The sequence below is a fragment of the Octopus sinensis genome, unplaced genomic scaffold (genome assembly GCF_006345805.1).
Source record: "Octopus sinensis unplaced genomic scaffold, ASM634580v1 Contig18748_ERROPOS222794, whole genome shotgun sequence".
Taxonomy (NCBI): Eukaryota; Metazoa; Mollusca; class Cephalopoda; order Octopoda; family Octopodidae; genus Octopus; species Octopus sinensis.
Genome location: NW_021835995.1, coordinates 157,574 through 185,000, shown reverse-complemented (window position 1 = coordinate 185,000; position 27,427 = coordinate 157,574). Strand labels below are relative to the sequence as shown.

The following is a 27,427-nucleotide window of genomic DNA, read 5'->3' as shown; positions in this document are numbered from 1 at the left end:
AAGCAGCAGGTCCATTATGTAAAGTCCCTGAATTGCGGAAGGTATTTGGTTAAGTAGGGCTCATTTGCATAATAAGTCAGGTAATACAGAGATGTGTCTTATCAAATGATTGGCATAGCAGTATAATCATGATCTGCTACAAGGGCAAAGAAAATGGTTTGTTAGGAAGCAATTGCAGAAAAATCCGACAGATGGACAACATTATGAAAATAACAGGAAGTGAATTAACACCATTGATTAGGGAAACAATCAGTTTGTATGGGATAAAATTTGTATTTGTGTACCTGGCTGGAGTGCAGCTGTTACTCTCTTCATAGGAAGAAACTGCAAAATAAATTTTTAGCTGAATGTAAGCCTCTTTACTCAGTATTTGTTGATCTGGAGAAGGCTTTTGATAGGGTACCTTGATCTGTAGTCTGGATGTCTTTCAAAGAATTAGTTGTAGATAAATGCTTGTGAGAGATGTGCCAGCCATGTACGGAGCTGCTGTCAGCAAAGTGAGGGCTGACAGTATGTTCAGTAAGGAATTTAGCATGTAGGTAGATGTTCACCAAGGTTCAGTTCTCAGCCCCTCTTTTTAAAATCCAAGATGATTTTAAGACTGGCTGTCCATGGGAATTCCTATATGCTAATAACTTATAATAGAATAAATAGAAAACTCAGAGAATAAAATTTCAAATGTGGAAGCATAAGCTGGAATTGAAGGGCCTCAGGGTAAACTTGGTGAAGACCAAAAATTTAAAACATAGGAAAGAAGGGACAACTGAAGAAGGGGAATATTCCTTGTGTTGTATGTCTTGTACTCTGTTTTTTCGTTGTTTGAAAAAATGTTCGTTTCCATGTTTTTGTTTTTATGTTTTCGTTTCTCATTGTGTTCAACATTTTTTTTGGTGTCCTGTACTCATACACATGTATATATACATATAGATGTAGGTATGTACATATATGTATGTATATATTCATATGTTTATATATTATTTACGTTGTTATATGATCGAACGCCATGCATCCATTTCCAAGTATATAATATATATATATATATATATATATATATATATATATATATATATATATAGGTGAGATAAACATGGGAGATGCATTGTTCTATGCAGCAGAAACTGCTGGGGCTACACTCAAGTATTGCAAGGTTTTCTGAATCTTTTACAATGTCAGAAGCACTTCCATATCATCAGTAGGTATCTCAGCATCACAAGTATTTAGCCCCTTATCCTGTATGCTCTGTTTCTCTGTCTCTCTGTCTGTCTCTATCTCTGTCTGTCTCTCTCTCTCTCTAGTGGATAGTCAGTTCATAGTACTAAAAGTTTCAAAATGACAGGTACACACGGTAGTTTCTTCAGACTAAGCTAGTTCATTCAACATGTGAAGTGCTTTGGGCTTAAAGAATTCAGACCCAACTTCCATTTGTGTTATGGATAGTTTGGGGCAAAATACATACGTACAATCATTAAAATCATATTCTTAGTCTTAAATTTGACAGAGGTGGGATTGCTTGTGTACAAATCAAAACAGAATTACCCCTTCTGATAACATGATCTATTGAATTACAATTAAATACCTGCACACTAAATTTTCCCCTGAACTCATTGTTGCCCTTACTTCCCTGATTGCACTTCTGTACATGGCATGTGCAGCCTTTCTTAAGCCATTGGTCCACTTGTAGCCTTCTCGGGGTCTCTAGATTACAGATCAGAGACCATGTTAAAAGCCTGCTTGGAGGTTGACAAATGCCAAGTATAGAGGTTTATTTGAAGCTAACTCTCACTAGTTGTTTCACTAGGAATTGATGGTTCAGGTTTCTCTTCCCGGCACAAAGCTGAACTGGATCTCGTCCAGACTAATTTTGATCCTAACTAATTTTGCAATAACTCTTTATATCATCATCATCATCATCATCATTTACGTCTGTTTTCCATGCTGGCATGAATTAGAGGGTTTGACAGGCGCTGGCAAACTGGAAAGCTGCACTATGCTCCAGTTGTCTGTTTTGGTAAGGTTTCCAATGCAAACCACTTTATAGAGTATACTGGGTGCCTTTCACATGGCACCAACACAGGCGCTCTTTTATGTGGCACCAGCATAAGTGCTTTTTAATGTGACACCAGCACAGGTGCTTTCTATGTGACTCCAGCATGGGTACTTTTTATGTGGTACCAACACTTTCGTAATTTGATTCCTCTTTAGTGCATCTTCTTTGCCCATATAGCATTTGTCTACTATCAGTCATTTCTCTGCTCCCTGGTTGATTATTTGGGTGACTAGTATGTGCCATACTTCATAAAATGTCTTAAATATCTCAAGGACAATCTTTAATGGATCTGCTGTTTTCATATCTTTAACTGTTCTTCATGTACATTATTTACATTTGATGGATATTTGTCCTCATCTTGTTTGTTGTTAACACAATGTTTCGGCTGATATACTCTCCAGCCTTCATCAGGTGTCTTGGGGAAATTTCAAACCTGGGTTCTTATTCCTAAGGTATTTTTCAATGTTATTCCAGGCAGTGACCTGCATAATAATAATAATAATAATAATAATAATAATAATAATAATAATAACATCGAAAAAATACCTTAGGAATGAGAACCCAGGTTTGAAATTTCCCCAAGACACCTGATGTAGGCTGGAGGGTATATCAGCTGAAACGTTGTGTTAACAACAAGCAAGATGAAGACAAATATCCGTCAAATGTAAATAATGTACATAAATTCTCATCTCTTAAATATAGAACTGATTTAACTGTTCTGTCTGTCACTCTACACTGCGGTCAAGTTGGATGGCAGGTCCTTTGTTGGGTCTACTTGGAGTAGATTCTCTGCCTTGCATTTTCCTTATTCAATAACCTTTCATAATAGCGCTTTCATGCTTCTTTCTTTCTAGCAACAGTAAAGTCAAGTGAACTGCTATTGTTCTGAATACACTTCTCTCCTATGGCACCTCAAATTCTTGTTATTCAAAGCAACTCTTGCTCCTGACCTTGATGTTGCAAATCATGTACAAATCTTATTTTCACTTCTCTAGCTAAGTATATCTTGTGCTTAGCTTTTTTCTAGCCAGCTTCCAATCTTTCCAAGCCTATCTATGTCTATCTACCATGTCATTCCACTACTGCATCATCTTTGATTTGACTGGAATTTTGTACTGGTCACAGATATGATTTTTATCTTTCAAAACAGTTGTCCCATAGAATCTGCCAGTTGCCCTTAATGTTCTAAGTCTCTATCATTTTTCTCCTACTGTCAAGAGCATCCATTAGAAATTCTCTGACTCTGCAAGTAATTGAGGGCTCATTTAGCTTCCATGTGTTCTTGTTTTCTAGATTGTCTTTTTGTTTCTAGGTCCATCTAGTTCTTAACTTGAAGACTAGTCACTAATTTATGTTGTGTGTGTATTCTTCATTAAGAAAAATGCATTTTCTATCTCTCCCATTTCCTGATGAAATAAAGTTTATTTGTTTGATTGATAGGGATCTGTTGCCCTGCTGATTTCCCAAAGTTTGTGTTGTAAATGATTAATTTTGTCTCACAAAACACTAAGGGCCTTGGTCCCTCCTTTTCTTTCATACTATAACCCTTACCTCCATGTATACACTGAAACCTTGTACTTTTGCTCAACATTCCATTTAAATTGCCAGCCATAATAATGAAGTGACTATTAACTTACCTATTTCTCAGCTAGTTGTATGTCTACTTCACCTACCCCAATGCTGTTACCTTCCCAGAAGGGTTTGCTTGAGGATCCCTTCCATTTTATCTCTTGCACACAACAGCATATATCACTCCTCTCCAGCATCTTCATAATCTCTTCAGATTCACCTTTCATCATGCCTATGTTGATGGTGGTAGACCTAGAATTTTTGATATGAGAGGAGGTGGGGAGTGGAATGTCCTGTGGTGGTTTGGTTGGTTGCTGTTGATGAATCTGTCGGAAATAAGGAAGTTTGTGCTTTTTTTCTTTTCTCATGATCAGAAAGTTCTCATGCATGGTTTTGTATTTTATCTTTTGATTTGTTCGCTACTATTCACTCACTGATCAATAATTTACCTTAAATAGTTATCATTCTTCTTTTTCTTCTTATTATTAAGGCAGCGAGTTGGCAGAATCATCAACATGCAGGATGAAGTGCTTAGCAGTATTTCGTCTGACTCCATGTTCTGAGTTCAAATTCCGCCAAGGTTGACTTTACTTTTCATCCTTTCAGTGTCAATAAATTTAGTACCAACCAAACTCTGAGGTTGATGTAATCAACTTGGCCCCTCCCCACAAATTTCTGGCTTTGTGCCTATAGTAGAAAGGATTATTATTATTTCTATTATTAAGAAAAAATCACTATTATTATTATTTTGTAGTCTTCTTTTATTACGTGCTTTTTGACTGCTCTTTTGAAACATAGATCTGTGGGCCTTGGGTGTGTGTTGTGGTTTCTTTTGGTGTTGTTATTTTTACTGGATTGAAAATGTTCTATGTAAGACGTGAGGAACCTAGCAGTGCTATTTTCTGTATGTTATGTATATATTTGTATGTCCTGGTGTTTTGGTTATGTATTTGTCTGCATATTTTTTACTGTACCTAAAGCACCTATTATGATAGGATTTATTTCTGTTTTCAGGTCCCACATTCTGGTTATTTCTGTTTCCAGATCTTTGTGTTTTGATAGTTTTTTTTCCATTTCTGTTAGAAATATATTATCCTCTATTGGAAATATGTTGATTAGGGGAGACCTTTTTTCCTTAATGGTCCTTGAGAACATATCTGGTTGATTAGCTTTGATCTTCCTAACTGCGTGTATTGGCACATGGTTGCATTGTCATTTTTGGAGACCTTTCTGGAGCATTCTTATACCACTTCTTGCACACAACAGCACTGTTCAGTTTTTCAGAGTTTTGTTATTCTAACAGGTTCAACCCTATGATCAGCTCAGATATCTGTAATATAAGTGCTTCAAATGTTAAAAACTTCTGATTTTCCTGAGAGTAAATCTATTACACCTTTTCTCTTTTTTTCTTTCTATTTTTGTACCATATATATCTATAGGTGGAGGCACAATGGCCCAGTGGTTAGTGCTATTTCTCACTCAAATAAATACATACATACACATACCCCTATCGCCCACACACACACACACACACACACCAACACACACACAACACACACACACACACACACACACATATATAGTTTCCATTTACGATATCCACTCACAAGGCTTTGTTCAGACCATGGGGCTGTCGTGGAAGATACTTGCCAAAAGTGTTGTGCAGTGGAACTAAACCCATGACTACATGATTGAGAAGCAAGCTTTTAACCAGACACCCACATTGCATGTATAGTTAGATAAAAATTTGCCAAGTACAAATTTCCGGATTTGTAATTTGAATAAAAGAAATTACTAAGTCCTTTTGACTAAGCTTAAGTTTTGCTCTCCATTAATAAAATAGCACAAAACAAATAACAACAAAAATGGCCTGATTAACTGACTTTGTTTTCATTATACTTTTCATGGATAAAATTGTTTGTCTTTTAATTTCATCAACAAAACTTAATAATGAGCAGGTGTTTTTCACTGAAAAATGTTCATTTTATGTAAATTAACATTTGTTGAAGAAATAATTTATGGAAATGCTAAAATTTTCCATTTAATCATGTATATTTTATATAAAAGGAAGCCATTGAGTTTGTTGGTAAAACTTAAGAGGGTTAAACCATAGTTTATATAAAGGTGTCAGCATTTCTTTCCTTTTTTTTTTTCATTTGTTTTAGTCTTTTGACTGGCCATACTGGGGCACAACCCTGAAGGGCTTAATTGAAGAAATTGACCCCAGGACTTGTTTTTTAAAGTTTGGTACCTTTTCTATCAGCCTCTTTATTTCTTTAATTTTTTTCTTGTTTCAGTCATTTGAGTGAGGCCATGCTGGGGCACTGCTTTGAAGAATTTTTAGTCGAATGAATTGACTCCAGTACTTTTTTATTAAAGCTTAGTGCTTATTCTTATTGCATTCTTTTGCTAAACCACTAAGTTACTGGGATGTAAACACACCAACACTGGTTGTCAAGTAGTGGTGGGGAACAAACACACATGCAAAGACACATGTACACAGATATATATATATATATATCGCACTTCGTTGATTTAAGGTGTATTATTTAGTATAGTAATTATTAGTACAATATTAATAATATATTTAAATTTATATTTTATTGTAGATAATATCTTTCACTATTAATTGAATTACTTTAATGGAGGTTCTGTCTCTTAATTCTCTCTCTCTCTCTCTCTCTATATATATATATATATATATATATATATATATTTGGCACTAGGAAAGGCATCCAGTGATAGAAACCATGCCAAATCAGATTGGAACCTGGTGTAACTGTCTAGCTTACCAGTTCCATGGAAAGCTGATGATGATGACGATGACGATATATATATATGTGATGGTTGTCTCAGTTTTCCTTTAAAAAAATCTACTCACAAAGCTTTGATTTGGCTGAAGCTTAATTGAAAATACTTGCCCAAGGTGCTACACAGTTTAACTGAACCTGGAACCATGTGGTTGGGAAGCAAGCTTCTTACTACACAGCCACACCTGCACCTCTGTTTCCTTAAAATATATAAACGTTATACCTGTTTAAGAAATCACAATCCAGTGTTGGTAGAAAGTGCACACAACTGTCAGTATTTAATTTTGTCTATCTTCTTGATTCAAATCTCAGCAAAGTCAAATCCACTTTTTATTCCACCAGGATTAATGAAATAAATACCACCATACCTTAGATTCAATTCAACTATCAGCACTTCCTTACAGAAAAAAATATCCATGGACTCATGTTAAACGTTATAAATCAATATTTATTAAGATTGTTTCATGAGCAACACTATTATCAAAATGATAAATGTATTAATGTTACAATTTCCCTTAAATCTCTGGGGCTTAAATGTTCCTGCAAGAAATCAATAATTATTAGGCCTGTTCCCTATGCCTCACCATTACCAAAGTGACAAGACTCTTTTGTTGATGGCTAGACAATACCAAGCATCAACATTCATGTATTCATGTTGCATACATATGTGTAATCATGCATGTATGTGCATGCGTCAGTAAAGAATCTTTGGAATGTCTTAATATTCCATGTACCCCTCATTGATTAATCTGTTGGCTGTGATTCAATCCTTGTTGATTCCTCTCCTTCATTTTTTTTTTATTTTCTTATATTTTATTTTGGCATTTTTTTCCCCTCTTACAGAGAAACCCAACTGTGAAATAGAGAAATGGCTACTACTAAGATTAAATAGAATAAGATTTAGAAGAATTTAAAAAATAAATTAAAATCCCTGGAAATTCCTTTATTTGGTTTCAGTCATTTGACTGCTGCCATGCTGGAGCACTGCCTTTAATCAAACAAATCTACCCCAGGACTTATTCTTTGTAAGCCTAGTACTTATTCTATCAGTCTCTTTTGCCGAACCGCTAAGTTACAGGGACGTAACATACCAACATCAGTGGGGGAACAAATACAGACACACAAACATATACATACATACATACACACACACACACACACACACGACAGGATCTTTAAGTTTCTGCCTACCAAATCCACTCACAAGGCACTGGCTGGCCCGAGACTATAGTAGAGGACACTTGCCCAAGGTGTCACACAGTGGGACTGAACTTGGAACTATGTGGTTGGTAAGCAAGCTACTTACCACACAGCCATGCCTGCATCTATTTAATGTTTGATATTCTTCACTGCAGTGTGAAGAGAATGGCAAAAGACACTTAACAATATTTTAACTGGTTTACAGTTTACCTTGAGAAGAAAAAGACAACTTTAGCATTCGAAATCTTTTAATTGTTTCAGTCATTAGACTGTGGCCATGCTGGGGCACTGCCTTGAAGGGTTTTAGTCGAACAAATTGATTCTAATTACTATTTTGTAAGTGTAGCGCTTATTCTATCAGTCTTTTTGATCAACTTTCATTCTTAAATGTGTGTGTGTTTGTGTGTGTGGTGTGTGTGTGTGTGTGCGTGCGCATATCTATCTACCCATCTATCCACCTATTTACCTATCTATCTGTCTGTCTGTGTATCTGTCTGTCTGTTTGTCTGTCTGTCTATCTCTCTGTCTATCTATCTATCTATCTATCTATCTATCTATCTATCTATCTATCTATCTATGTATCTATATATCTGTTGTTTATCTATCTGTCTGTCTGTCTGTCTATCTGTCTATCTATCTATCTATCTATCTATCTATCTATCTATCATCTAGCTATCTATCGATCTATGTATCTATATATCTGTTTGTCTATCTATCTATCTATCTATCTGTCTGTCTGTCTATCTATCAATCTATCTATCTATCTATCTATCTATCTATCAATTGATCTGTCTGTCTGTGTGTGTGTGTGTGTGTGTGTATATATACATATTTGTATACCTTATAGATATGTGTATGTATGTGGGTGTGTGCATCTGTATATCCAGCTGTTTTACAAACTGTTGGTTTGTTTACATCCCCCAAAGCTTAGCAGTCTAGTATAAGAGACTGGCAAAATACATACCAAACTTTTAAAAATAAGTAATCTACAGATTGGCAGAATCTTAAGAGGACAAAATACCTTGCAGTACTCCCTTCAGTTTTTACATTCTGGGCTCAAATCTCAGTGAAAGAAACATTACCCATTGGGAGTCAATGAAATAAAGTACTAGACAAGTACTGAGATCAATATTTATTGATTAACAATCATCCCCAAAATTTCAGGCCTTGTAACTATGTTAGAAACAATTATTCTGGCAATGTGGTGGAGGCTAAGTTTCACTGAAGAGGTCTAATAAAATTGAAACATACCCAGAGTTATCTCTACTTGCTGATAATGTTAAAATGATATTACTTCTTGGTGCAGGGATGGCTGTGTGGTTAGGAAGCTTGCTTTCTAGCCATGTGGTTTTGGATTCAGTTTTCTGCATAGCACTCGGGTAAACATCTTCTGCTTTAGCCTTTGGCTAACCAAAGATTTGCAAGTGAACTTGGTAAGCAAAACCTGAAAAAAAACCCATCATGTGTGTGTGTTCTTCTATTCTTTTATTTGTTTCAGTTGTTTGACTGCGGTCATGCTGGAGCACTGCCTTTAGTCGAATAAATCGATCCCAGGACATATTCTTTGTAAGTCTAGTACTTATTCTATTAGTTCCTTTTGCCGAACTGCTAAGTTACGGGAACGTAAATGCACCAACATCGGTTGTCAAGCGATGATGGGGGGACAAACACACACACACAAACATATACATACATACATACATACATACATACATAAATACATAATCAAAATAAGCAAAAGGATATCATGGGATATTGAGTTATATGGTGAATTAAATTGCATTGCATATGTTATAAGCTATATGTTATGGTATGTGGTGTGCTGTATATAATTACTATCTCATGAAAACTCCTGCCGAGTTAGTCTGACTTCATCATATTTTTGGTGATTAAACAATTTTTTTCCTTTGTATGATGTTCTACCCTACTGATTATATTATGTGTATTTGTAATGGCTTTTATGTAAGTAATTCTCCTAATTATATACCCCCTAGAAACTATAAAATCATATATGCAATAATATCTGTAACATTGCAACTTATAAAATCTCTTTGGTCTGAATACCTCTAAATGCCCTCACTATGCCCATACCTACTACCTCCTCTTTTCAGGTTACCTTTATTTCTTCCCTACCTCAATTTTAATACCCTGTCTCTTTAAATGTTGGTTATATATATTTCTTATTATTTTCTATAAATTCTTCTTATTTTTTTTTTACTTTGATATCCTTACCTATTAACCTCTTATCTCTATATCTCTATCTCTCTATATATAAACGTTAAAATGTCTGTGTGTGTGTCCTTTATACAAATCCACAATTTTTCAGTTAGAGGGCTCGCACTTTCTATGGTCATTTAAAACTGTCCAAGGGTGATTGTGCACATTTTTACATTTCCCCAGTCACCCTGCAAAGCCATTAAAAAATCAATAGGAGTGACTTTTTTGTGAATTTTCTATCCAAAACCCAATCAAAATGCCTGAAACTTGATATGCCAATTGAATGCCAGCTAGCTGTATGTGATTGGTCGGAGATTTGGATAGTACTCGCGTGTATGTGCGCACACACGCAGCTGTATATGCATGCACTAGCACTATGACCTGACGTTGCCGGGTCATGGTGCTAGTCCATTATAAGTTGTTACTGTTCATCAATAGAGATTTTTCAGCTACTTAGGTCTTTGCGAGATGGTTATTACTATATCCATATAAACGTATAAATATTTATATATGTATATATGTGCATATATGTGCATAACCTATTAACTTCTTATACCTTATAAATTGATATCTTTCTTGTTCATAAATACATACTTTTTAGTTACTTAACCCTTTAATGTTTAAACCGGCCAAATCCGGCCCAATATATTCTACATGTTTTATATTCAAACTGGCGATATCTAGCCTCTCACTCCTAACCTACAATGCCATTCTGAAAATAAACAATCACATCATTGAAACCTCAAAGCTATAAGATAATGCATGATTAATTCAAAACAATTTGAGAAAAAAAGTATTATATTTAACAGAGTATTCTGAACACTAAAGGGTTAAGTCTATGCGAGATGGTTATACTATATCCATATAAGCATATAAATATTTGTGTATATGTATATGTGCATGTGTGCACATAGATAAATGTGTATGTAACTGTACACATCTCTATTCTTTCTGATTCTTGGCTTATAATTAATATATAGATAGCATGTTTAACTTTCCAGTTATTCCATAAGTAAATGCCCTGAGCAGTCTTTATAGAAACTACCTAATAAGTAATTAATTAAGTACATAAACAAATATTAAATTGATTCTATGTAATCTTTCATTTTTAATGTTGATAATTGGTATATACACACACATTTTACCTATTTTGGTTATGATATCATTTTTGATAATCTTAAATTTTATTTTTATACAACATAACAATATTGTTTTTTAAACAATCACCATAGTACTCCATTTTCTCTGTATTGACATCATAGGTTTTATTAGCGTCTTGCCCCTTTAACTGGTAATTAACGTCAGGATTTAGAGTCTTCCCTTACCCAGCCTTCTTTTATAGACAGTTACTCTATATTTAATTTACTGCTCCTAATGTCTTGACAATATTTATGACCATACCTAGCTGTCAACTCAATCTTGCCCTTCATTCTAAACAGACACAGTCAGCTAGTAGTTGATAAAAAGACAAATAAATTAGAAATGAACCACAATCCTTTACAAGCTATGACCCCAGTGGACTTCATGCCTTTCTTGGAAGTGTAGTCGATCCTTAACTACAATAGTGACAACATGGATTTCTTCCATCTTCTTGCTCTGTTACAGTATTTGAGAAAATTATATTAATGTGGTCAACTGATTAAAATTTTATTTATTTGTTAAGCTGATGATAGCTCTGCATTTAAATTGATGTAATGATTGTATTGTTCAATTAAATGGAGCCACTTGAAACGGTTGTACTGCATCACCTCTTGATATCCTGTTATTTATTTTGATTTTATTCACCTTACTATGAGCTGTGTGGATAATACCGGACTGACTTGGTGCTCAAACTTTAGTACCTAATTCAACTGATTCTCAATTATATGTATATATTGTATATGACAGGCTTCTTTCAGTTTCCATCTACTAAATCCACTCACAAGGCTGTGGTCAGCCTAAGGCTATAGTAGAAGACACTTGACCCCGTATATATATATATAGGCACAGGAGCTGTGCGGTAAGCAGCTTGCTTCCTAACCACATGGTTTGGTGTGGATCCTTGGGCAAGTGTCTTCTACTAGAGCCTTGGGCGACCAAAGCCTTGAGTGGATTTGGTAGACAGAAACTGAAAGAAGCCCATTGTGTATGTATATAATCATCATCATCATTGTTTAACGTCTGCTTTCCATGCTAGCATGGGTTGGACGATTTGACTGAGAAGTGGCGAACCAGATGGCTGCACTAGGCTCCAATCTTGATCTAGCAGAGTTTCTACAGCTGGATGCCCTTCCTAATGCCAATATATATACATATATATATATATATGTGTGTGTGTGTGTGTGTGTGTGTATGTATGTATTTGCGTGTGTGTGTTTGTTCCTGCCACCATTGCTTGACAACCAATGTTGGTGTGTTTACATCCTTGTAACTTAGCAGTTTGGCAAAGGAGACCAATAGAATAAGTACTAGGCTTGCAAAGAATAAGTCCTGGGGTCGATTTGCTCAACTAAAGGCAGTGCTCCAGCATGGCTACAGTCAAATGACTAAAACAAGTAAAAGAGTAAAAGAGAGAACCCATGCCAGCATGGAAACGGATGTTAATCAATGATGATGATGCTAATGCTGATAATATATTGGTCCTTGTTGAGTATAATCATCATCATTGTTTAACGTCCGCTTTCCATGCTAGCATGGGTTGGATGATTTGACTGAGGACTGGCGAACCAGATGGCTGCACCAGGCTCCAATCTTGATCTGGCAAGATAGAGTATTTCCAGAGAGCACTCACCCTAAATTCTGAGCTATCAAAACTACCAGATTCCAAACTATCACCGAAATTCTTTAAGTGAAGAACATCCTGGTTTCATGATGGTAACATCGTTGTGTGGGTGTGGAAAAGACTAAACTATATTCCAATTAATAAGACAAAAACATTCTTTAACACATCTTTAATGATTCATTACAATTGTCTCTGTAGCAACTCTGCTTGCAACGCCAGTTTACTTAAAAAATCAAAGTAAAAATTTATGTAATGTTTGCAGTTTTAGACATTAGAGTGTTACTTCATTAGATTTGCATCAAAGATGTGCTGTCATATTATTTTTGGATTATATATATATATATACACATACATATATATATATATACACATATATATATGTATATATATACATATATATATGTATATATATATATATATATGTGTGTGTGTGTGCATGCTCTTGTCTAGACATCGTGAGATGGTTGTAAATGAGAATCATTGTTATACAAGCATTGTTGTTTGTTTCCAGTCTTCCCTGTCTGGCCATGGGGAAATAGTACCTTGCTTGGAAACCAGGACTGTGGAGTTGAAACGAAAAACTTCAACTCCAACTTAACTAGTCTTTCCAGTACTCAACAGGTATATATATCAGTATATATATGTATGTACACACACACAATACTGATTTTTAAGACATAGACAGGATGCTTGACAAATTTACAAAGAAGGGTGGTGGAAATGGGTAAATCACGACATCTGTTTCCAGAGCATTATTGGTGTACGAAAGCATAGATCGACTCTGACTCCTCTTTATGTAAGTGATTGATTGTGGTCTACATATCTCATAAAGCATAAGAATACGCTTGTACTTTGAGTAGGCCTTTATGTTATAACTGGTTTATATGAAAGAATAAAGATAGTGTGAACCAGAGTCGGTGTAGTTTTATCGACTCTGACTCCAGCTACCCCTTAATTTTTTCCAACTCTGACTCCACTGTCCTGTTGGAAACGGTGAGGGTTGGTGACAGGAAAGGCATTTTGATGTATTAATTGAAAATCTTTGCCTCAACAAATTCCACCTGACCCATGCAAACATGGAGAAGTGGATGTTAAATGATGATGATGGTGTCTGCTATTTTCTCTCTGCACATAATTATTCCCATTCAGATTCTCATGACTTCAGGAAACATTTTTTCACGCTGAGAGTTGCTGAAGCATGGAACAAACTGCCGGCATCAGTTGTTAGTTGTCAGAGCACTGCATCCTTCAAAACTTCCATGCTTCCTGAGATTCACCAACACTACACTTGATTTTCTCCCCTCCATACACACGCAAGCATGTATCTGACTCATACATTGTTCGCTTTCCAGACATTTCTACATTACTGCATGTACTTTATATGCACTTTCTGACAAGATGTGGTGCACCTGAGCACTGTATACAATAATTTCATTATTATAATTATTATATATTAACACTTAACACAACTCAGTAGTCACAGTTGGAAGTCAAGCTCATGAATAAATGAGTTTAACTTGGCACATCACACTGATAACGCACTCATTAATTTTACTACACTCCCACTATTTACAGCATTGAATGAAGTATACCACTCTACCACTATACGTTGAGTGTTACTCATCTTGATCTCATCTACAACACTATGTTCGTCACAGGATACAAAACCCTGACCTTTCAGCCAGTTGTCCAATACCCTCTGGCTTGGTGATCTATGCTTTCATACACCAATAATAATCTGGAAATAGATTTGTCATAATTTACCCATCTCCACCACCCTTCTTTGTAAATTTGTCAAGCATCCTGTCTATGTCTTAAAAATCAGTAGTGCGTGTGCATGCGTGTGTGTGTGTGTGTGTGTGTGTGTGTGTGTGTGTGTGTGTGTGGTGTGTGTGTGTGTGTGCGTGTGTGCGTGCATGTGTGTGTATATATATGTATACCTGTTGGGGACTGGAAAGACGGGTTCAGTTTGACTGGTGAGTGATTATCTCTGCAAATCTGTTGGATGGACTTGGTGAAAGAAATAGATTTCTGATTGGCTTGATTGTGGTACAGATTTTTTTTTATACCTTTATTGTTAATTGCAGGTATTACCAGTTAACACACTGCTATAACAGCAGCAGCAATAGCAACAATAACAATAATAATGATAACAATAAGCAAAGATAAATTATTTTCTGATAGTCAAAGTAGTAGAGTACTGCATTAAGTGTCTAATTGCATGTAATCATCTTCATCATCATCATTTTCATCATCATCATCATCATTGTCATTGTCATCTTCATCATTAGCACCACCATTATCTTCATCATCATCCTCATCATCATCATTTTAACTTACAATTTTCTATGCTAGCATGGGTTGGACAGGATTTGTTGAGGCACATTTTCTATGGCAAAGTTGCCCTTACTGTTGCCAGCTCTAGCTGGTTTTCAAGCAAGGTTACATTTTTGTCTTCCCATGACAAACACTGCTTGCAAGATGGTAACATTTCTTTACAAACTGTCATGGCAAGGAGATAAGCAAAACACACACACACACACACAACTCCACACCCCCCACATGAAAATGTGCTTCAACACTGTTTTACTAATTCCATTCACAATAGAGCCATGCCTCTGCTGGTGCCATGCACAAAGCACCCACATCATGTAGATGTCACCTATAAAGCCCCCATGCTGGTTCCACATATAAAGCACCCAGTACACTCTGTACAGTGATTGACATTAGGAAGGGCATCCAGCCATAGAAACCATTCCAAAACAGACAATTGGAGCTAGGTGCTGCTCTCTGGCTTAGTGGTTTGGCAATTGAGACTATCGGGCTTAAAAAAAAACAAGCACTGACTAAAATTCTTCAAGGTGGTGCCCCAGCATGGCCACAATCTAATGACTGAAACAAATAATAGGTAAAAGGTACATAAAAGTAGAGACAATTCCAAATAGTACAGATAATAAACTGATGAGTTCAGAATAAAGTTGGATATAAAACAGATTGATGTTAATGGAGGTTTATTAGTGAAAGAAAGTTTAGCCAAAGTTAAAGGAGGATACAAGGTGTAAGTCTGGTGCTTATTGTACCAGCTGTTTTTGCTGAACCATTAGGTCATGGGGACGTAAACACACCAACACCAGTTGTCAAGCAGTGGGAGGAACAGACACCACACACACAATGGGCTTCTTTCAGTTTCCATCTACCAAATCTACTCAAGGCTTTAGTTGACCCAAGGCTATAGTAGAAGACACTTGTCCAAAGTGCCATGCAATGGGATGGAACCCAGAACCATGTGGTTGGGAAGCCAGCTTCTTACCAGACAGCCATGCCTGTGCCTATCTATATGAAATTAATAATAATCTCAATAGTGGTGGAAGTCCTTCCGGTAAAGATCAAGGCTTCATATATCTGTTTGGTGGATTGCAACAGAGCCATTGATCAAAAGAACCAGTCAGTGCAGAAGATGTTGTTTGTTGTTGCTGTTGCTGTTGCTGCTGCTGCTGCGGCTGCTGCTGCTGTTGATGTTGTTATCATCATCATCATCATCATTATTCTGGTCGCAGGCATATGGCGGCATAGTGGTTAAGAGCACAGGCTACTAACCCCAAGATTCCAAGTTCAATTCCAAGCAGTGACCTGAATAATAATAATAATAATAATAATAATAATAATAATAATGACATCAAAAAATACCTTAGGAAAGAGAACCCAGGTTTGAAATTTCCCCAAGATACCTGATGAAGGCTGGAGGGTATATCAGCCGTAAAATAAAGAGATGAGGACAAATATCTGTTAAATGTAAATAATGTAAATAATGTACATAATTCCTCATCTCTTAAATATAGAACTGTAATAACTAAATGATTTGTTTTTTTAAATGTGTATTCATTAAATTACTTAGTCATAACATAAATCCTTTGGTAAAGCTCTTAATCCTACTTTTTTTTGAGACAATACAACCCTATAATCACATCCATCTATGCTACCTTATGCTACCTGAGACATAACTAACTGCTAGTTTAATAAACTATATCTGTTTTGTTTGTTAAAAGCTAAGCACAATACTTAATGCTTTAAAGACAGACAGAAAAGGAGATATCAAAGAGAGTGAATGGAGTAGAAAAGCATTATATATTTTCTTTATTTTGGTTTTTTTTTCTCCTTTGTTATAATTGTTAAAAAAATTCAGTCAAGTCCATTGAATGTCTTGCACTTTAGATATTTAACAAGCTTCAGTCTGGCTGGTGAGGGGAATCTTATTGTATGCACACTTCTCCATACATTGGTTCATTGTATGACACACATAGGGGCAATTAGAGCATGTTATATTCTTCTTGCAATGAAGACTCATGGCTCAGTGGTTAGGGATTCAGCTCATGAGCTTAAGGTCATGAGTTCAATTTCTGGTGGGGCATTGTGTCCTTGTGCAAGACACTTTATTTCACATTGCTCAGTCTATTCAGCTGGCAAAAGTGAGTAGGTGTAGGAGTGGCTGTGTGGTAAGTAGCTTGCTTACAAACCACATGGTTCCGGGTTCAGTCCCACTGCATGGCACCTTGGGCAAGTGTCTTCTACTATAGCCTTGGGCCAAACAAAGCCTTGTGAGTGGATTTGGTAGACAGAAACTGAAAGAAGCCTGTTGTATGTATATATATATGTGTGTGTATAATGTTTGTGTGTCTGTGTTTGTCCCCCCCCCCCAACATCGCTTGACAAATGATGCTGGTGTGTTTATGTCCCTGTAACTTAGCGGTTCAGCAAAAGAGACTGATAGATTAAGTACTAGGCTTACAAAGAATAAGTCCTGGGGTCGATTTGCTTGACTAAAGGCGGTGCTCCAGCATGGCCACAGTCAAATGACTGAAACGAGTAAAAAGAGAAAAGAGTACCTGTATTTCAAAGGGCCAGCCTTGTCATATTCTGTGTCATGCTGAATCTCCCTGGGGACTACATTAAGGATGCACATGCCTTTGGAGTGCTCAGCCACTTGCACATTAATTTCATGAGCAGGCTGTTCCATTGATTGAATGATCTGGAACACTTATCATAAACGATGGAGTCCCAGTACACTCTTCTTGGTGCTTGAAGGATTTAGTGGGGTTCACATCAAAGAAGTAATTCTTCCCCTCCTTGGAACTTTCGGAAGTAATTCCATCCCCTCCTCTCCTTCCTCCTCTTCCTCGGAACTTTACATTGGTCTACTGCTAGTCTCATGACTTGAACGTAACCTAAAATAGCTAAGATAATGCACAGGATGGCGAGCATGCACACCTCAAGTGATAAAGTACACGATAGCGAATGTAAACATATGTCAGTCGCTAAAAAGTCTGTGATAGGTGTAGGGCAGCTCTACATCGTATATTTACATTAACCGCGGGTAGGCAAGCAAAAGTGTGATTGCATATTTGCAATTATCTTCCTCTTTTTCTCCATCTCTATAACTGAGACGACCACCACCTTTGAGTAATACTTTTTCTCTTCAGATATCACAAGAGAAAAAAAGAAACAAAGTGAAAATTTACTTGTAAAAATTGAAAACTATATTTCTTGGAAAAGATATCTCTGTTGAGGAACCACAGAAAGGCTCTCTCTCTCTCTCATTGGCATGTACAGTGCTAGCATGGCTTACAATCCTGATTTGTATGTACCCTGTTATGGTACTTATCTAGACCCAGCAGGTAGTGAAGAGAGAAGTGTCATTACTTGCTATGGATGCAACAAAATGTTGATCATGGCACTCTGTCGGTTATGACGACAAGGGTTCCAGTTGATCCGATCAATGGAAGAGCCCACTTATGAAATTAATGTGTAAGTGCAAGTGGCTGAGCATTCCACAGACACGTGTACCCTTAACTTAGTTCTTGGGGAGATTCAGCATGACACAGAGGTGTGACAAGGCTGGCCCTTTGAAATACAGGTTCAACAGAAACAGGAAGAAAGAGTGAGAGAAAGTTGAGGTGAAAGAGTACAGCAGGGTTCACTACCATCCCCTGTCAGAGCCTCGTGGAGCTTTAGGTGTTTTCGCTCAATAAACACTCACAACGCCCGGTCTGGGAATCGAAACCGCGATCCTATGACTGCAAGTCCACTGCTCTAACCACTGGGCCATTTTGCCTTCACATAAAAATGCTGATAATAGAATAGGAACAGCCAACCAATTGATGGCTAGTTGTTGCTTGTTCAATACTTTTGTTATTCAATGCTTTTAAAGTCATAAAATGTTTCTTTTGTTTATTTATTAGATGGAGTAGTATAATAAATAGAGTCAATCGATTGACCTTTTGTGATTAGAAGTATCCATGTATCTATAATAATAATAATAATCTTTTTCTTTACTACCCAGAAGAGGTTAACACAGTGGGGACAAACAAGGACAGACAAACGGATCAAGTCAATTACATCGACCCCAGTGCATTAAAATAATAATAATAATTGATTTCAAAGACTGGGAGAAAGGGATGGGAGTGAGGTTGTGGTATTCTTACTTTATTTAAGGGAATTAAAAGTGTAAGTGAAATAGTTTTAACTGGAAATAAGGTTCAGTCCTCAGCCCCCTCCTATTTATCCTAGTCCTCCAGGCAATAACGGAGGAATTCAAGACAGGATGCCTCTGGGAGCTCCTCTATGCCGATGACCTTGCTCTAATTACTGAGTCACTATCAGAACTAGAGGAGAAGTTTCAAGTGTGGAAACAAGGATTAGAACCGAAGGGCCTTAGAATCAACCTAGCTAAAACCAAAGTCCTAATAAGTAGGAAGGCAGGTAAACCACAAATCCCTTCAGGTAGATGGCCCTGCTCGATCTGTAGTAGAGGCATAGGTAGAAACTCTATAAGATGTACCCCGTGTAAGCTATGGACACATAAGAGATGCAGTAATATCAAAGGAAGGCTAACTGGGAAGATAGATTTTTGTATGTGGCAGATGTTCGGGAGCAATAAACACTGAAAATGCGCAGAGACCAACTTCCACCACATTCCAGGGAGAAAAAACTAGAAGTAGTTGATAGCTTCCATTACCTAGGTGACCAAGTCAGTAGCAGAGGAAGGTGCGCTGAAAGTGTAGGTGTTAGAATAAGAATAGCTTGGGCAAAGTTCAGAGAGCTCTTACCTCTGCTGGTGACAAAGGGCCTCTTGCTCAGAGTAAAAGGTAGACTGTATGACGCTTGTGTACAAACAGCCATGCTACATGGCAGGGAAACATGGGCTGTGACTGCTGAGGATATGTGTAAGCTTGCAAGGAATGAAGCCAGTATGATCCGATGGATGTGTAATGTCAGTGTGCATACTTGACAGAGTGTAAGTACCTTGAGAGAAAAGTTGGACCTAAGAAGCATTAGATGTGGTGTGCAAGAGAGATGACTGCACTGGTATGGTCATGTGGCGAGAATGGATGAGGATAGCTGTGTGAAAAAGTATCACACCCTAGTGGTTGAGGGAACCTGTGGAGGAGGTAGACTCAGGAAGACCTGGGATGAAGTGGTGAAGCACGACCTTCGAACATTAGGCCTCACCAAGGAAATGACTAGCGACTGAGACTTTTGGAAATATGCTGTGCTTGAGAAGACCCGGCAAGCCAAATTAGACCATAATCTGTGGCCTATGCCAGGAGCGTAACCAGCCCGCTTATGCATACCTTTTCCTTCTTTGGTCACTAAACTCTACTTGCGAAGACCTGTTGAGGCAAGTGAAATCAAAATCAAAATCAAATCCGATGACTGGCATCTGTGCTAGTGGGGTGCAAAGAGCACCATACGAGTGTGATCATTGACAGAGCGGCTAACCGGCTTCCGTGCCAGTGGAACATAAAAGGGCACCATTCGAGTGTGACTGTTACCAGCATTGCCTTACTGGCACTTGTGCCCATGCTAGTAGGATGCCAAGAGCACCTTCTGAGCGTGATCGTTGCCAGAGCAGCCAACTGGCTTCTGTGCCAGTGGCATGTAAAAGAGCACCGTTCGAGTGTGATTGTTACCAACGTCGCCTTACTGGCACCTGTGCCAGTGGCATGTGTAAAAGGATTTGAGCGAGGTCATTGCCAGTACCGCCTGACTGGCCCTCGTGCCTGTGGCATGTAAAAAGCACCCACTACACTCTCGGAGTGGTTGGCATTAGGAAGGGCATCCAGCTGTAGAAACTCTGCCAGAACAAGATTGGAGCCTGGTGCAGCCATCTGGTTCACCAGCCCCTCAGTCAAAATCGTCCAACCCATGCTAGCATGGAAAGCGGACTTTAAACGATGATGATGATGATGAATCTGATATTGCGATTTTAACACAGCACATCTATAAGAGATGTATCAGAACAAATACTGCAGTAACTGGCCTATGAACAGTGTATATACATTAAGTATAATACATAGATGACTATACACTACATTAAGTCAATGATTCTCAACCCTTTTTCCCTATGGACCCCTTTGATTCTTATTTTATTCTACTGGACCTCCATAGTAATTCAATGTTTAAAAATTCCTATTATTTTATAATTAAATATTATTAATAATTATATAAAAAAATTGTTAAAATATTTTATATACTGTAGAAGTTTAACCAATTTATTGCAGATAAATTTTAACAACAAAGTCTTATAGGAACCCCTAAGGGCTGTATGGACCCTGGTGGAGAATCACAACTTTATGTTATTAAAGATTTAAATATTAAGACACTGTGTTATCAATAAGCATGTAAATATAGGACTATGGTACTTATCAAACAATGGAATTTCACTTAACATAATACATTTTTACATCCAAGGAAAACAAATCAAAATCGCTGAAGCGGCCTATGATAGTACTGCCTGATTGGCACTTGTGCTAGTGGAACGTTAAAAGCACATCCAAGCGTGATCGTTGCCAGGGCCACGGATTGGCTCCCGTGCCGATGGCATGTGAAAAGCACCATTCAGGCATGATCGTTGCCAGCGTTGCCTTACCGGCACATGTGCTGGTGGCACGTACAAAACAACATTCGAGCGTGGTCATTGCCAGTGCCACCGGACGGGCTCCCGTGCAGGTGGCACGTAAAAAACACCTTTTGAGCATGGTTGTTGCCAGAACCGCCTGACTGGTCCTTGAGCCAGTGGTATGTAAAAGCACCCACTACACTTTCGGAGTGGTTGGCATTAGGAAGGGCATCCAGCTGTAGAAACTCTGCCATATCAGATTGGAGCCTGGTGCTGCCTCTAGTTCACCAGTCTTCAGTCAAACTGCCCAACACATGCCAGCATGGAAAGCAGATGTTAAACGATGATGATGATGCTGCTGCTGCTGCTGATGATGATAACTGTATTTAAGATTTGCTTCTAATTTCTTCATTGACTGTTTTATAATTTCTACTCAAGAAACAGAACTGAATAAGATTAGTTAAGGACTAGAATAACAACAATAATCCTTTCTACTGAAGGCAAAAGGTTTTGAAATTTTGGGGGAGAGGACTAGTCAATTACATAAACCCCAGTGAATCACTAGTGCTCAATTTCTTGACCCCAAAATGATGAAAGGCAAAATCGACCTCGGTGGAATTTGAGCCCAGTATGTAGCAATGGGCGAATTACCATTAAGCATTTTGTCCAGTGTGTTAACAATTTTGCTAGCTTGCTGCCTTCAAGAATAACAACAATAAGAAGAACTGAGTGAGTTTACATAAAGAAAACTAGTAACTGGTTGAGCAATGTAATCTTTGACAGACAAGAAAATAGGAAAACAAATGCCTTTGTCTCTTTGTGCAGTGATAGAATTTGTATATTTAGGGAATCTTCAATAACGGTTGGTTTGTAGATTTGAGATGAACATGGGGTTAAATTGCACGTCAGGGTATTACAACCAAGACTGATACATTACACACACACACACACACACATATATATACATATATATAAAACATACAAGACTTTTATTTCTGTTTTTCCTGAGTGTAAACCTAATACCCTTTTTGTTTTTTTACTTTGTCTTTATGTTTTTTTTATTTTTGCATCGGATACATACATACATTATATACCCCTCCACACACACAGACACATATATGCACATGCACAGGTACATATATTGATATTCGATGCAGTGAGTGCATGTGTGCATGTGTGTATACTGCCACTGCTAGTGTCTAGTATTTCCCTGCCTGCTTACTTGCATTTTCTATTCTATTGATTGTCTTCACTTGAAGAATTCAATATTATCAATGTCAGATGAAACTCCCGACCGACAAAGTGCACGCAGTCTTAACGGATGATGTGCTACGTTGGATAAATTGGAGGAATCTTAAAATTCAAAATTTCCTTGTGCGCCACAGAAGACAATTACGTCAACTTAACTAATTAAATTATATAATTAATTCGCAACCGACTAATAACCAGTGCTGTCTTCGAAATTAATGCTGTAGATCAATACTTTTACCATCTTCATTAACTTTTTTTGTTTGTTTTAGTATTGTTTTTTCTTTTTACCGTTTTGTTCTGTTCAGTTCAAAGTACTTGGTTCTTTCTTTTTGTAATTTGAACTGTAAAAGTCAATGAAGAAAAAGAAATCCTGAAAACTTGATAACTGGTTGAGCTTCAAAGTTTCTAGTTCAGTGACAAGAATTTCTGACAGTAATTTATTTTATCGTCTTTTGTCTTTTACTTGTTTCAGTTATTAGACTGCGGCCATGCTGGAGCACCGCCCTTGAATCAACCTCAGTGCTTATTTTTTTAAAGCCTGGTTCTTATTCTATCAGTCACTTGTGCTGAACCACACCAACAGCAGTTATCAAGTGATGGTAGGGGACAGACACAAAGACACACACACTCTCATTATCATTATCATCATTGTCGTCGTTTAACGTCTGCTTTCCATGCTGGCATGGGTTGGACGGTTGGAGTGAGGATTGGCAAGCCAGGAAGCTGCAAGGTTTCTACAGCTAGATGCCCTTCCTAATGTCAACCACTCCGAAAGTATAGTGGGTGCTTTATACATGCCATCAGCATGGGAGCCAGTCAGGCAGCACTGAATGGTGCTTTTTACATGTCACTGGCACAGGTGCCAATCAGGTGGCACTGGCATCAACCACACATATATATTTATATATACACTATGAGCTTCTTATAGTTTCTGTTTACCAAATTCACTGAGAGGGCTTTGGTTGGCCCGATGCTATAATAGAAGACACTTGTCCAAGATGCCGGACACTGAGACTGAAAATGGCATCATGTGTTTGGGAAGTAAGTTCTTATTTCTTTATTGCCTACAAGGGGCTAAAAATAGAGGAACAAACAAAGACATTAAGTCAATTACATCAACCCCAGTGCGTAACTGGTATTTAATTTATTGACCCTGAAAGGATGAAAGGTAAGTCGACCTCTGCGGAATTTGAACACAGAACATAACGGCAGACTAAATACCGCTAAGCATTTTGCCCAGCATGCTAACGTTTCTGCCAGCTCGCCACCTTAAGCCTTAGCAAGTTCTTACCGCACAGCCACACCTAGTTTTATAAGATAGCAAGCTGGCAGAATTGTTACCATGCCAGACAAAATGTCTTTGTTCTGAGGTCAAATTCCTCTGAGATTGACTTTGCCTTTTGTTCTTTTGTGTTTGATAAAGTATGTGTACCAGTTATGCAATGGGGTTGATGTAATCAAGTAATCTCATCCTTCAAAATTTCAGGCTTTGCGTCTACAATAGAAAGGATTATTTAATTTTTTTTTTTTGCTTTCTTTATACATGGGTGTAAAGCTTGCAGAGGTGTTTGGTCTAGCAGTTAGAATGTTGCCCTCATGATTGCAAGATTGTGGTTTCGATTCTGGGACCAGGCAGTGCATTGTGTTAAATCATCGCCATTTCATGTCCAGTTTTCCATTCTTGCATGGATCAGATGGAATTTGAGGCAGATTTTCCATGGACAGATGCCCTTCTTGTCACCAACCTTCACCTGTTTACAAGTAAGGGAATATTTCCCCCATGGCCAGACTTGCTTTTCATGGAAGATTGGAAATAAACAATCTTGCTCATATGATCATGTTGATGATGATCATGTACAACCATCAGCATGATGTCTAGACAAGCGTGCACACAAATGTACACATGTGATGGGCTTCTACACAGTTTCTGTCAAACTAGGTTCCACTTGTGTGCCATTTATCACAACCCGAGGCCATGACAAATGAAATTTGCTCTCGATGCCATGCAAAGGGGTTGAACCGTGACTTTTGTGATTGCAAAGCAAACTTCTTAAGCACTTGGCTGTGCATATGGTATACTGTCTGTTTGTTTGTCTGTCTGAGAGAGAGAGAGAGAGTGTGTGTGTGTGTGTGTGAGAGAGATTACAAAATAATTAAATTATGTAAACGTTTATTGACCTTCCTTTATCTCTCTATATATTCTAGCTAGAATGATTTATTTGTATCTGTCTTATATCCTGTATTTTTGGCATGTAAGACACGCCCCTACCTCACAAGTATATTTCGTAGCAAAAACAACATAATATATAATGTGTGAAAGTATATTGGATACAGTATATGAGTGCTGTATTTCAACTTAATTGTCTTTCAGCTTAACTGCACAGTTGTTTATTTTCTGGTTAAGAAAATTGCCAAACAGGATGTAAAACTCATATTTCTGGCTGTGTTGTTTTACATAGCCATGATCATGCACCAGGGTGATACACCACACTTATGACCTTGTTGTCATCCAGTCATTGCAGATAGCTGACAGGCTAGCAGAATTTTTCATTTAGATAATTAAAAAAAAAAAAATGTTCCTTAAATGGTACATTAAATAATGCAAAACACATATCAGGTGTGAGTTATATATGCTGGGGAAGGTGGTATGAAGAGATATTGTCACCTCACCACATAACTGTGAGCAATTATTTTGTAATTTTGTGCTAACAGTCTGTGATATTTTGGCTCATTTCCAGTATTTTATCATTAGTAACAATTGCTGTGCCTTGCAGGCTTACGCTCGTCTGGTTCCTTTGCATGTCACACTTTGGCCTCCCATCCATAATACAGCTGCATTAGACTCAGGACAATTTTTTGATACATCATTATCATCAATTAGAAAATTACTATTTTTAAATCTCACAATGTGAGATATTCAGCAACAATACTTTGTAGTAAAGATTGTTTGCCAACATAACACGGCAGTCCTGGTTTAGGACTAATGTTGCTGTAATTTAGCCCCGGAGACATCGTCTCCAGCTGGCTATATGACGCAATCTTTGTGCTTACATTTTCGAACGATTATTCTGTGCTGATGAAGAGAAATAACCCAGAAATCGCAATACACAGATATTGTTTTGAACTGAGTGGGGGTGCTAGATTCCCTTGTTTGACAATATAAGGACACAGATCGTGTTGTATAGCCAGCTGGAGACGATGTCTCCTGGGGCTAAATTACAGCAACAGTCGTCCTAAACCAAGACTGCTATGTTATGTTGGCAAACAATCTTTACTACATCATAATCATCATTTAATATTTGTGTTGCATGTTGACATGGAATAGCTGGTTTGAGAGGGTCAGATGAGCCCAAAGACTGCAATGTGCTCCAGTGTCTGTTTGGCAGGGTTTCTCCGGCTCAATGCACTTTGTAATGGGTTGCCACTTTACAGCATGTCCTGGGTGCTTTTTTGGTGTCACCGTCACTAGTGCGGTTTGCTATACAACTTGCAAGACCTAGTGGAGAGGGAGAACTTTATGCTAGGAGAATAGGGAGTAGAGAGAGAGCATGAGAGAAAGGGCCAGAGCAGGACTGGTTTCTTGCTGTAGAGGAGCGACATGATTCCTCACATTCTAAAACAGCGGGGGTCGGGGTGGTGGTGAAGGGGTGAAGTTGGAAAGTGATGAAAGAAATGTGGTATGAGGTGGGTAGGATTAGGTGAGATGGGTGCAAGGAGTGGGTGCAAGGAGTGGGTGGTAGAAAAGGGGACATCTGAGAGTATGTGGCAGCGGAAAAGAAAAGGCACATCTTATTCACCAGCAATAAGATATATATATATATATATATATCATTATCATAATAATCATCATCATTTAAGATCTGTTTTCCACACTGGCTTGGGTTGGATGGTTGACAAGATCTGGCAAACCGGAGTGCTGCACTAGGCTCCAATTGTCTGTGTTGGCAGGGTTTCTACAGCTGGATGCCCTTCCTAGTGCCAACCACTTTACAGAGTGTACTGGGTGCTTTTTACATGCTACCAGCATGTGTGTTGCTACATGGCATCAATATGGGTGCTTTTTTTCATGGCACCAGCACAGGTACTTTTTATGTGGCACCAGGTGCTTTTCATGTGGTACCAGTATGGCTGCTTTTTACATGGCTCTAGCATCAGTGCTCTTTATGTGGCACCATCATTGGTGCTTTTTATGTGGAACCTGCATATGTGCTTTCTATGTGGCACTGGTATGGCTGCTTTTTATGTGACACCAGCATTGGTGCCTTTTTCGCGGCACCAGCTCAGGTACTTTTTATGTGACACCGTCATGGGTGCTTACTATGTGGCACTTACATATACTTATGTATTTATATCTGAATTTCTGGAACAAGTATGTATTAAACACGGTCCTCTAGGAATAGAACAACACAATGGCACTATTGTGAGTTTGAACTGATGACCCTTTTCAACAAACTTAAATGATTTTCCATGACAAAAGGTTATTCTGGCACCTTGAAGCACCTTTAGATTACTTAGAGATATAGTCACACATAAATTATCTCTTACATACAATTGTTATTTTTTTTGTTGGAAATATCAGACCTTTTGTCACGGTCAATTTTAATTACTTGTTTTTTACTCTTTTACTTGTTTTAGTCATAACTGTGGCCATACTGTGGCACCACCTTAATGGGTTT

At 37.7% G+C, this 27,427-nt stretch overlaps 1 protein-coding gene across 4 annotated transcripts in view; it reads left to right on the top strand.

The window, feature by feature from the left end:
- LOC115231657 (putative uncharacterized protein DDB_G0291608) overlaps positions 1-27,427 on the top strand; it is a 55,293-nt gene that overhangs the window by 9,659 nt on the left and 18,207 nt on the right. The window contains exon 1 of one of the 4 annotated variants that reach the window (XM_036500136.1): positions 25,280-25,430. The exons of the other annotated variants lie outside the window; for them this stretch is intronic. The gene's annotated coding sequence lies outside the window, so the exon portion shown is untranslated. Of the gene's footprint in view, positions 1-25,279; positions 25,431-27,427 lie in introns of those variants that run through there. 4 annotated transcript variants of the gene reach the window in all.